The 8795-nt window shown below is 46.1% G+C and overlaps 1 protein-coding gene across 1 annotated transcript in view; it reads left to right on the forward strand.

Moving 5' to 3' along the window:
• FBXW4 (F-box and WD repeat domain containing 4) overlaps window positions 1-8795 on the forward strand; it is an 89768-nt gene that overhangs the window by 42376 nt on the left and 38597 nt on the right. The window lies entirely within an intron of this gene.

Below are 8795 nucleotides of genomic sequence, written 5' to 3' on the forward strand. Positions count from 1 at the left end.
GAAGAGCGTGTGGTCTTTGTTCCCCACAACAGTGGGGTGATCCACTCAAAAAGAGCTGTGAAAATGGCCCTGCACTCCTGTTAACTGTCTCAGGTGGGACCTGTTCATTCTTACTTGCAGAGCAAACTCTGACTTGCTAATTAGAAGCAATGAGCTGAATCCTCTTGAGGTTTTCTGTACTGAAAAGATGCCAACTTGTATTCTCATTCTCTGGCAGGAGAGATGCCAAGCAAAAAGGTCCCTGCTTGGGAGCTGTGTACAGTGGTTAGAGCTCAGGTTTTTTTCAGCATGCTGAACTGGGAAAGATGAGAGTTCAGGGATGAGGTTTTCTAGCCTCTATTGCTTGTAGCCCTGTGCTTCTAGTGTGGGCGTGATGTTACAGCTACAAGGTCAGCTTGGGAGGCAAGGGCAGTACCTACGCCAGTGTCTTCCAGGTGTTTATCAAAATGCTCCTGTTCTTGAGAAAGCGAAAATCTGAGAAACTTAAACTATGGCTGTTAAAATCTTACACTGGCCAGCAACAATCTGTCTCTTTGGTTCACTGTTAAGCTGGTCTTCTGCATGCAAGAGAGATTCTTCCTCAGCTTTCCTCAAGGAAGTGGGGAGAAGAGCTGTTGTTGCTGCCCATGTGATTTCTGCAACTAGTGAATTTTAGGCTTGTACAAACCCAAAATCCTTCCCACAACTGCTATCCTCATTTGATTCCAAGATTTTTTTTCAAGCAGCAGAAACTTAGTGGTATGGAGCTAATGGCATTATCAGCGAAATGACTCTTGAGGCCTGCTATGATTTTTGCCGTTCCCTCGTCCCATTGCTCCAAGTGTTTGAGACAGATAGTGTTTTTGAAGAACTGCCATATGCGTTAATGCTGCTGCAAGATGTTAAATAGAAGCTCTTTGCTGTCTTGTATGCTGTGAGGGCACCTTTTCTAGCAGACAGGCTCTGACTCTAGCACCATGGCTGGTTAGAGCCCAGTGGCATGCTGCTTCCTACTCCTAAGTGATGACCTACTAAGGGTGGCCTCTTGTCAGGACAGTGTTCCTCTCCCTGGTGTGCACGCTTGTGCACACTCTCTGTCACAATATTTACCCACTGTCTCCCCACCCCCCGCTTTCCTCCCTGCAGGGTGATAAATGGGAGCTGGTGGAACAGCTACCCCATGAACAAGTGGACTTAAATTGTGCACTTTTTTTTTTTAATGAGACTGTGGACTGTACCAGCCTCCCCCACTAGCCCACCCTACCGCCCCCGCCTTACCCCTCCATATTTTGGGGAGGGGGGTTGGAGAATTAGAGCCAATTAGCCACGTCATTAATTCTTCAATTTGACGGCTGATATAGCAGGGCCTGAAACACACTGCTGACCTCGTATAATGGGAACCCTGCTCCTTAACATATTGACGATGGGAGAAGTTAATTAAAATTCCACAGAGAGAAGGTGTCGGCTAACCTATAAACCTGTCGCTTCTCAGAACAAATCGCAGCCATCCTAGAAGAGAGAGAGGATCAGAGTAGGAGGGCATGTGATGGGGGAGGGCCGGGGCAAGGGGCAGAGGAGATGCATTTTTCACTAATAGGTTTTATTACTTGCTGTCTAATGAGGGTGAGTATCAAAAAGATAATATCTGGTTTCCAGTAAGGTCTGCTTTGGGGAGCTCTGTGGTTTCTGTTTTATTTGCAAGAGCCTGTATTTCACCCGTATGCATTCCCTATGCATTTGTGTGTGAAGCTTTTCCTCCCTTTCAGCCCCCGTCATTCTTGCCAGAGCTTCAATGCATTTGTTCCTCAGTGAGGCTGAACATGGCCTATAACCTCCACTTCCTCCTAAACGTTTGAAATGCCCTCCCAGTTCTCCCTTCTCACCTGTGCTGGTGTATAAACTGAGAGCCGCTCCATAAGAATGGATAGTTCTACTGGTGTAGAACTGCTGTAGAATCAGGCACCAACCACCAAAGTATTTTAGCCCATCATTGCTGAGAACCCACCAGCTTTCTCTACTACGAACACATAGAGCTCAGGAACAGCTCAAAGCGATTGTGCATGGTGGGGTAGGAGCAGGGAGGGCTTCTCTAGCTCTAGCCATTCAAAAGTGCTTTGGAGAGGCTGCAGTTTCCTGACCTGGAGGTTTGCCAGGACTAAAACTCTCTAGAGTAGTCAGGGTTGTATTCTTACTGAACCTCAGCTGTTAATGGGCAGGACTGAAACTTTTCTTCTTGCTTTTCAGTGATATCTCCCTCTTGTGTGAAGCTTCCTTAGAAAGTATCCTATGTGCTGGGTTTTCTGTCTCAGTCCTGCTCTGCTAGACTGCTGCTCTAATGAACAGCGCCTGCACGCCCAAACTAAGCTTCATAGATTTGTGCTCTTTAAAGTGCAGCTCGCTTGTCTACAGGCATCTTTCCTTGGGTATTCTGCTTTGATTAATCTGCAGTTTCCTTGTGTCACTACACAGATCCTCCTGCAGATGTGCTGAGCTAGGGAGGAGGCTTCCTTGCTCTTTGTGGAGTGATGCCGGGTTGGATGCTTGGAGGGTCTGCAAACAGAATGATGCCTGTAAGGGAGATTAAGTAGGGTAAAAGGGTACGAGAGTATCGGATCATCTCTTACTGTACAGGGGAGAACTGTGCTTAGGCCTTTGTATAATAACCTTTTCAGCCATGGAATTGCCTTCACACCCATGTGTGTTATTGGAGCTTCATTGCTTTGGGAATCTCTGACAGTGCCCTGCAGGGTAGTGGGGATGGGGAAGGCATTGTGTTCCTTCTGGGTTTTCAGCAAGTCTTTTGCATAGCTCTGCTGGTCAGTGTGCTTGGAACAGCAGGTCCCACGTCGCCTGTCTCATCAGGGACTAGAGAAGAGTCTGAGAGTATCCTTAAAACAGGATACTTAAGGGTCCCTCAGCTTGCTCTGGCAATTGTTTTAATTGGTCTCCAAAGCTGTCCTTCTCCATGGATTAGTAATATGGTGTACTTACAGAGAGGCTGTGTACCTTAACCATGTTTCCTAGCTGCTTGTAATCCCCTTCCCCCCGAGTTCGTTTGCCTTTTGAACTCTGCGAAATGCAGATGTTAAACTTTCATTTATTGGTGCTTTCTGCAGTGACTTATGTGTGCTCAGGGACCAGGGTGAGCCTGAGTGCAGTGGACCAATACAGATGTGCAAAGTGAGGCAAACCCAGGGAATTCTAGTGGAATAGTGGCACCTTCATGCTTTGTGATTCCCTGAGGTGGCAGTAGCCAGGGAAGAGAAGTGACCACTGTACACTGTTTAATTTGAGGGATAGGTTTATGGAGAAAATGAGGTCCAATTGCCTGGCATTTATGGCTGCAGAAACATAAGGCTTATGATATACGTTGTGCTACTGAAATGTTCCTTTTATTTAGGGGGAAATTTGTTGCAATTTTTTTTCCCCCTAATGATAGAGAAGCTTGTAAACTGGAGGGGAAAGAAAAAGTGGACTGTAATTCATTATTAATCTTGGATTCAGAAGTTCTTTGGTGTTGGATTAAAAAAAGTATTCAAATCTAAGCTGGCTTCTCCTGCTGGATCTGGCCACTGGCATTTGCTGTTCAGATTTTAAAATATTTATCATGAGAGCTGGTCTTCCCATGTTGTACTCAAAGTGAGTCGAATTTTAAACCAAAAAAAGATGATGGAGGCACAAAAATGGTTTTCAATGTGCAACTATCAATGGAAAGCTAGGAAAACTTTGGTGCAATTTGGGGCAACATCAGGCAACCATAATGTGCCCTGTTGAGGCAGAGATGTGCTTTGGGTGTGTGAGCCCAAAAGACAGTCTCTTCTTTTCCATCAGTGCCATTAGTCTACTGCAGTACATGACCTCTCCTTGCAAATGTTGCCTTGGTGAAGTGCAGGTTTACTCTAGAGAGGAGGAAAGTTTGTACCAGAGACTAGCTATCTGCATGAAATGTTTAATTTAAAGGAAAATTGGTAGTTCTCTGAGCAGTTGAATTTAAAAAGCCAGGCTTGCTCTATCTCATCTGCTTATATGGTGGTGTAGTTGAGACCTGACATATTTTAACATGCTAATTTAAATCTCTGTTAACCTACTTGCCTCTCCCATGGAATATTATGGGGAAGTAATATCTTGAGAGACCTCTGCCCCTGTGGACCACCTCAGACAAATTGTAAAACATACCCAAAATTTGCTGGGGAGAGAAAGGAAGAGAAGGGTTACTGACAGGCACCTTGCCTGAATGGGCCTCTCTTCCATTGGGAACAATCAAAATGATTAATTTTGAGGGCTCCTTTTTAATGGTTATCTGGAAACTTTTTGTGAAAGTGAAACAATCTGATCTTGCAGATTGCATTAGAGCAAAACAACCCACTTGAGTCACGCAACTTTGCAGTGGTTTTAACTGTACAATTGAAGCCCTAACATGCAGCAGTTAGTACTCCACTTTTATCAGCAGATAATCCCCTACTGCATATCAAGATGAGCTGTTGGCTATAGCAGTGCTCTCTTTTGACCTAGCTTTGCACAGTTAACCTCTCTGAGTCTGCTAGGACTTGGGACAAGTAACTAGGTTTTATTCTGGTTTGTGCATTGCCAGCAAAATAGCAGGCAGCCTTAGCTCTGCTGTCCTTGGGGATCTCTGTAGAGCCTGGTAGGTTTGAATAATTGAGAGGGGACTCTGACCTGCAGCTGTTTAAGCAGGGGCAGGAAGAACCTGCTCAACTGTGAGATCCCAGGGTGGACTTGCAGAGTTAGTGGTGGCGTTAACTACCACTTACTGACCTCAGAGAGTGATCTGGATGTGGGTTTCTAGATATGTCATATAGTCATAACTGACTTGGTGCTCTTTCACCCTCGAGCTGAAGAGCAGGAAATGAGTATCAGTTTCTCCCCTCTGAAGCTGAAATGACACCTGTGTTTTATCCATGTGCCCTGCCTGTTCCCTTGATGTTGGGAGGAAGAAGACTTTGTTTTACCTTCTTTAATTGTGTGATAATGACTGTATTTGGTCTTTTTCACATGGGTGCACACATGAAACATACATGTCCCTTTTCCCTTTCCTCTAGAAACAAACACATATGCAAACACTTTTATAGGTTAAGAAACTGCAACTTGCTTGTCTTCACTTCATTTTCTCTCCTTTGTCCACTAAAGCTCACACAGCTAATGTCTTGCTCCATCGTTGTCACTTTTGGCCAGTACTCTAACGTATATATCTTCTAGGACTCTGTGAATTGGCTGACTAGTGGTTGTGGGCAGGTGAGCAGGTTTTGGGAGGCAGTAGCTAACTGAGTTAGAACCCAGACATCTGTTTCTAATCCTGTGGAGCTATGTTGCATATTGATTTTTTTTTTTTAATATTTTTTTTTTCTCCCCCTGCAGTTTTTTCTCATCTTTCCCCTTTGCTTGAGGGGAAAGTCTGTCTTGGAAAGCTTGGGGGAAGCATCTTTCTTGTGCTGCTTGGTTTGCACAGGAGAATCCATGTCTGTTTAATCGATGTGACAGAAGAAACTTAGTTGAGGGGGCTGGCAGCCTTATGGTTTGAGGTTTCTATTTCCAGTTTGTGATCGTTTTCTCTTTGCTTTTTAAATTTGCGGAGGGAGAAGGTAACTTCACCAGGCCTTGTCTGCTGTTTACCTTTGCTCGGCTGTGCAGTGTGCCTTTGTTTTTCCACCTTTGATCAGTGTCCTGCCAACAGATAATTTAGCAATTGCATCCCAGGGTGGAAGTGTGGAGTTAATGTTAAAATTAGGGTTTTTTTTTTCCTTTCCTAACTTCTCTGGCTGATGGAGCAGAGAAGGGGAGAGGGGAGGTGAAGGGGGCCATAAATTCTAGACCTGGTGATTCTGCTCCTTGTAGAGAAATGAAAGCCTCTGATGTCTCTTCAGCACTTTCATTAACATTTAAATTAAGGGTTTGTTTTTCAGGCGGCTTCAGTCACAGCCCTTTCATAGCCTGACACATGGAGGCTGTTCTCTCTCTCTCTCTCTCTTTTTCTCTCTCTCTCTTTCCAGCTTGCAAATCAGTGTACATTAGTAATCACTGCCATATTTTTTTTTTCTGATCTCTCAGGAGGGCAGCGACCTGACAAGCTGTGCCAGAGGTTCAAAGAGAATCAGAAACGGAGTGCAAAGGTAGATGGGCAGGAGGATGCCAGGTTTCACTCCTACAATTAGAGTGGTCTCTGTTCCCTCCCCTGCCTTTCAAAGGACTGCTTTTGGGGGCGGGGAGGGACAGAGAGGGATGGACCTTTCTTGCACGGTGAGAGAGCCCCAGGTGCAGCTGCCTCTAACCAGGCTCAGCTGCTACTGTTACTCCTCCCAGATGAGGCCGGAGTTGTCACTCACAGGATGTGAGCTCATGCCCTGAGGTGGGAAGTGGAGCTGTAGTGTCCTAAGATAGCAGCCTAGTCCCTCTAAAGGAGCATTGATTCACTCTGAGGACAGCAGGAAGCTGGTCCTCAACCTGCCATTGGCATTTGAAAGGAAGATGATAGTGAAGGTTATTGCCTTGAAGAAACTCACCTCTGTCTTCTGGGCTGCGACACTGAAGTCGTGTCTGATCTGAGAACCGCACCTTATTGTAATGATACAGAAGATAGCTGGTTTGAAGTGGCCATTTGGATCTTGGCTTACAACAGCCTAAACCAGGCCATGCCTTGCTGTAGCTGAGTAATTTCTGGTATAGGAATGAGTTGGTTTAACATCAAGAAGAAAAAACTGTGTTCCACCTGCTTCAGAAATTGTGTAAGAGTCAAGGAACAAGGGGACACTTTTAGGAATGGCAATGGCTTGCAGTAGAGAAGCAGTATAGTAGGATTTAAGTAAACACATGAGTCTTGGTCCCAAAGCTTTTTTGGAATCTTCTACTTCTCATCTCCCACCCAGCTGGTCACCACTGGTAGGCTCTTATCTTCTGCAGGTTCTCTGATGGGAGTTCGGAGACTCTGAGTAGCAGTGAACCAATGTCCTTCATGAGCTAAACGTAGAAAAAAAGCAGAGGAAAGTGAGTCAACAATGAGTGAAGTGTTTAGCATAATGAAACCTGCAGCTTCATTGCTGTGACTGTCACACTGTTCATGTCTTCACTCTACCACCACCTCAAATTTGCTTGCCTTTCACCAAGAGCTTGATCCGGATGGGCTTTGAAGGATGCCAACAGGATGAGAGCAGCAAGCTGGCAGTGGGATTGGGAAGGGTATTCCCTGCGTGGTGGTAGATGGGGTGCCAGAAGTTTCTGCTTCTTCAAGACTGGACTCATGCCTGGTGGTGGCTGTGATTTATACTACGTGGCTCTTCTGGAGGACCTAATTCAAAATCATGCACTTGCAGAAGCCTCCTATATATGCTGGAAAGTGTTTCTGTTCTGGGGTTTGGATTTTTTTTTGCACTTTTGTGTGAACTACCACACTGTAGTCTGTCACTTCTTGTGTCACTGTTGTCAGGTTGAAGTATTGTGTCTAACTGTTTTGTTACTGAGTGTGTGGTGATGACTCTCAGACAGCAAGTGATATACAGCAAATTTTCAGGGGTGGGTGATCTTGTCCATGTTCCAAGCGCTCTGGAGCTGTGTGGTGGGATGTGCTTCTCTGATTCCACCTGACCTGTGCTCTGTTTTGTACCACCCATCCGATTGCTCTGTCATTGCAGGTGGGTTCTAACTCCTCTCTGTGAGAAATTTCTGCGTAGTCCTAAGAACTACTACCATCAAAGTCATCTTGGTATCTTCATCCTGTATAATGCAAGGGGGATTCAGAATGTCTGCTCTGCACTACTGGCATCCACTCACTCTTCCAGGTGCTTCAGCTTTTGGAGCTTCATAGGTTCATGCTCACTGAGGTTTTTCTTCTTCAGGGCCTGGTGATGGATAGTGCTGAACATGTTTCGTGAAGTCCATAGCCTGTGCAAACCAAAGCTATCAGGAATGGGAAAGAGGGTGCTTAGTACTTGTCACACAGCGTTGCCGATTTTGACTTCTGAGCTACCTCCAGTATTGCTCAGTCTGTAACTTTTCAACGAGGAAAGCTTTTAATTTAAGCTCTCCTGAGGCTGGATGCCAGCATGGAGCCCAGCTCGGCTGCCCCAGTGGTACTTGGGGCAAGTATGCTGCAGCACTAACTGGGGTAACTCCTACTAAATTCTCTTTGGAAGCTCCACTGTATTTATGGGTGGGGAGGGCGGGGGGTTGCCTGCCCTCCCACCTTCCCCCATGTTGTCTGAAAAGGCCCTGGTGCATCTTTGATTAGGTGTAGGTCAAAAGAATTTCCACATCGTGACCTTAATAACTGGGGTTGATTGGCAGGCGGTCTGCGGAGAGGGAGCAGCCTGTCTCTTTCATCTCCCTTGGTGCCATGCTGGGACAATGGGCCAGCATATTTTCCTTGTTGTTCCTCATTTGAAAAGGGTCTGGTATCTCTACTAGGTACCTGTGACATGGGGGTCTTGATTGGGGTCTCATAAAGGGCCCTGTCAGTGTGTCCAAAGGCCAGCAATACAAAGGCGATCAGTGGGTGGGGGTCTCAGCTGACCACTGAAGAAGGGAGGGGAGGGTCCTGGAAGCAGTGGAGGGAGAAGCAACCCCTGATGGGAGACCTTAAAGGGGGGAGGGGGGGAGGAGGCGGCCCATTTTTGTCCCGAACTCATCAAGCACATCTGCAGAATTGTCCCAGCCGCTGCCTCCCAGTTTCAAAAGAAAATGATCGTTTGATAAACCGTCCTGATTCACCACTTTCTCACAAGGGAGGGAGACCCACCTTTGACCTCTATGATTTCACATTGGGCCCAGCTCCCCCCCTCCCCATCCATTTGCTGGGGCAACTTTGA

This window comes from Charadrius vociferus, unplaced genomic scaffold (assembly GCF_000708025.1).
Source record: "Charadrius vociferus isolate BGI_N301 unplaced genomic scaffold, ASM70802v2 scaffold711, whole genome shotgun sequence".
Classification (NCBI taxonomy): Eukaryota; Metazoa; Chordata; class Aves; order Charadriiformes; family Charadriidae; genus Charadrius; species Charadrius vociferus.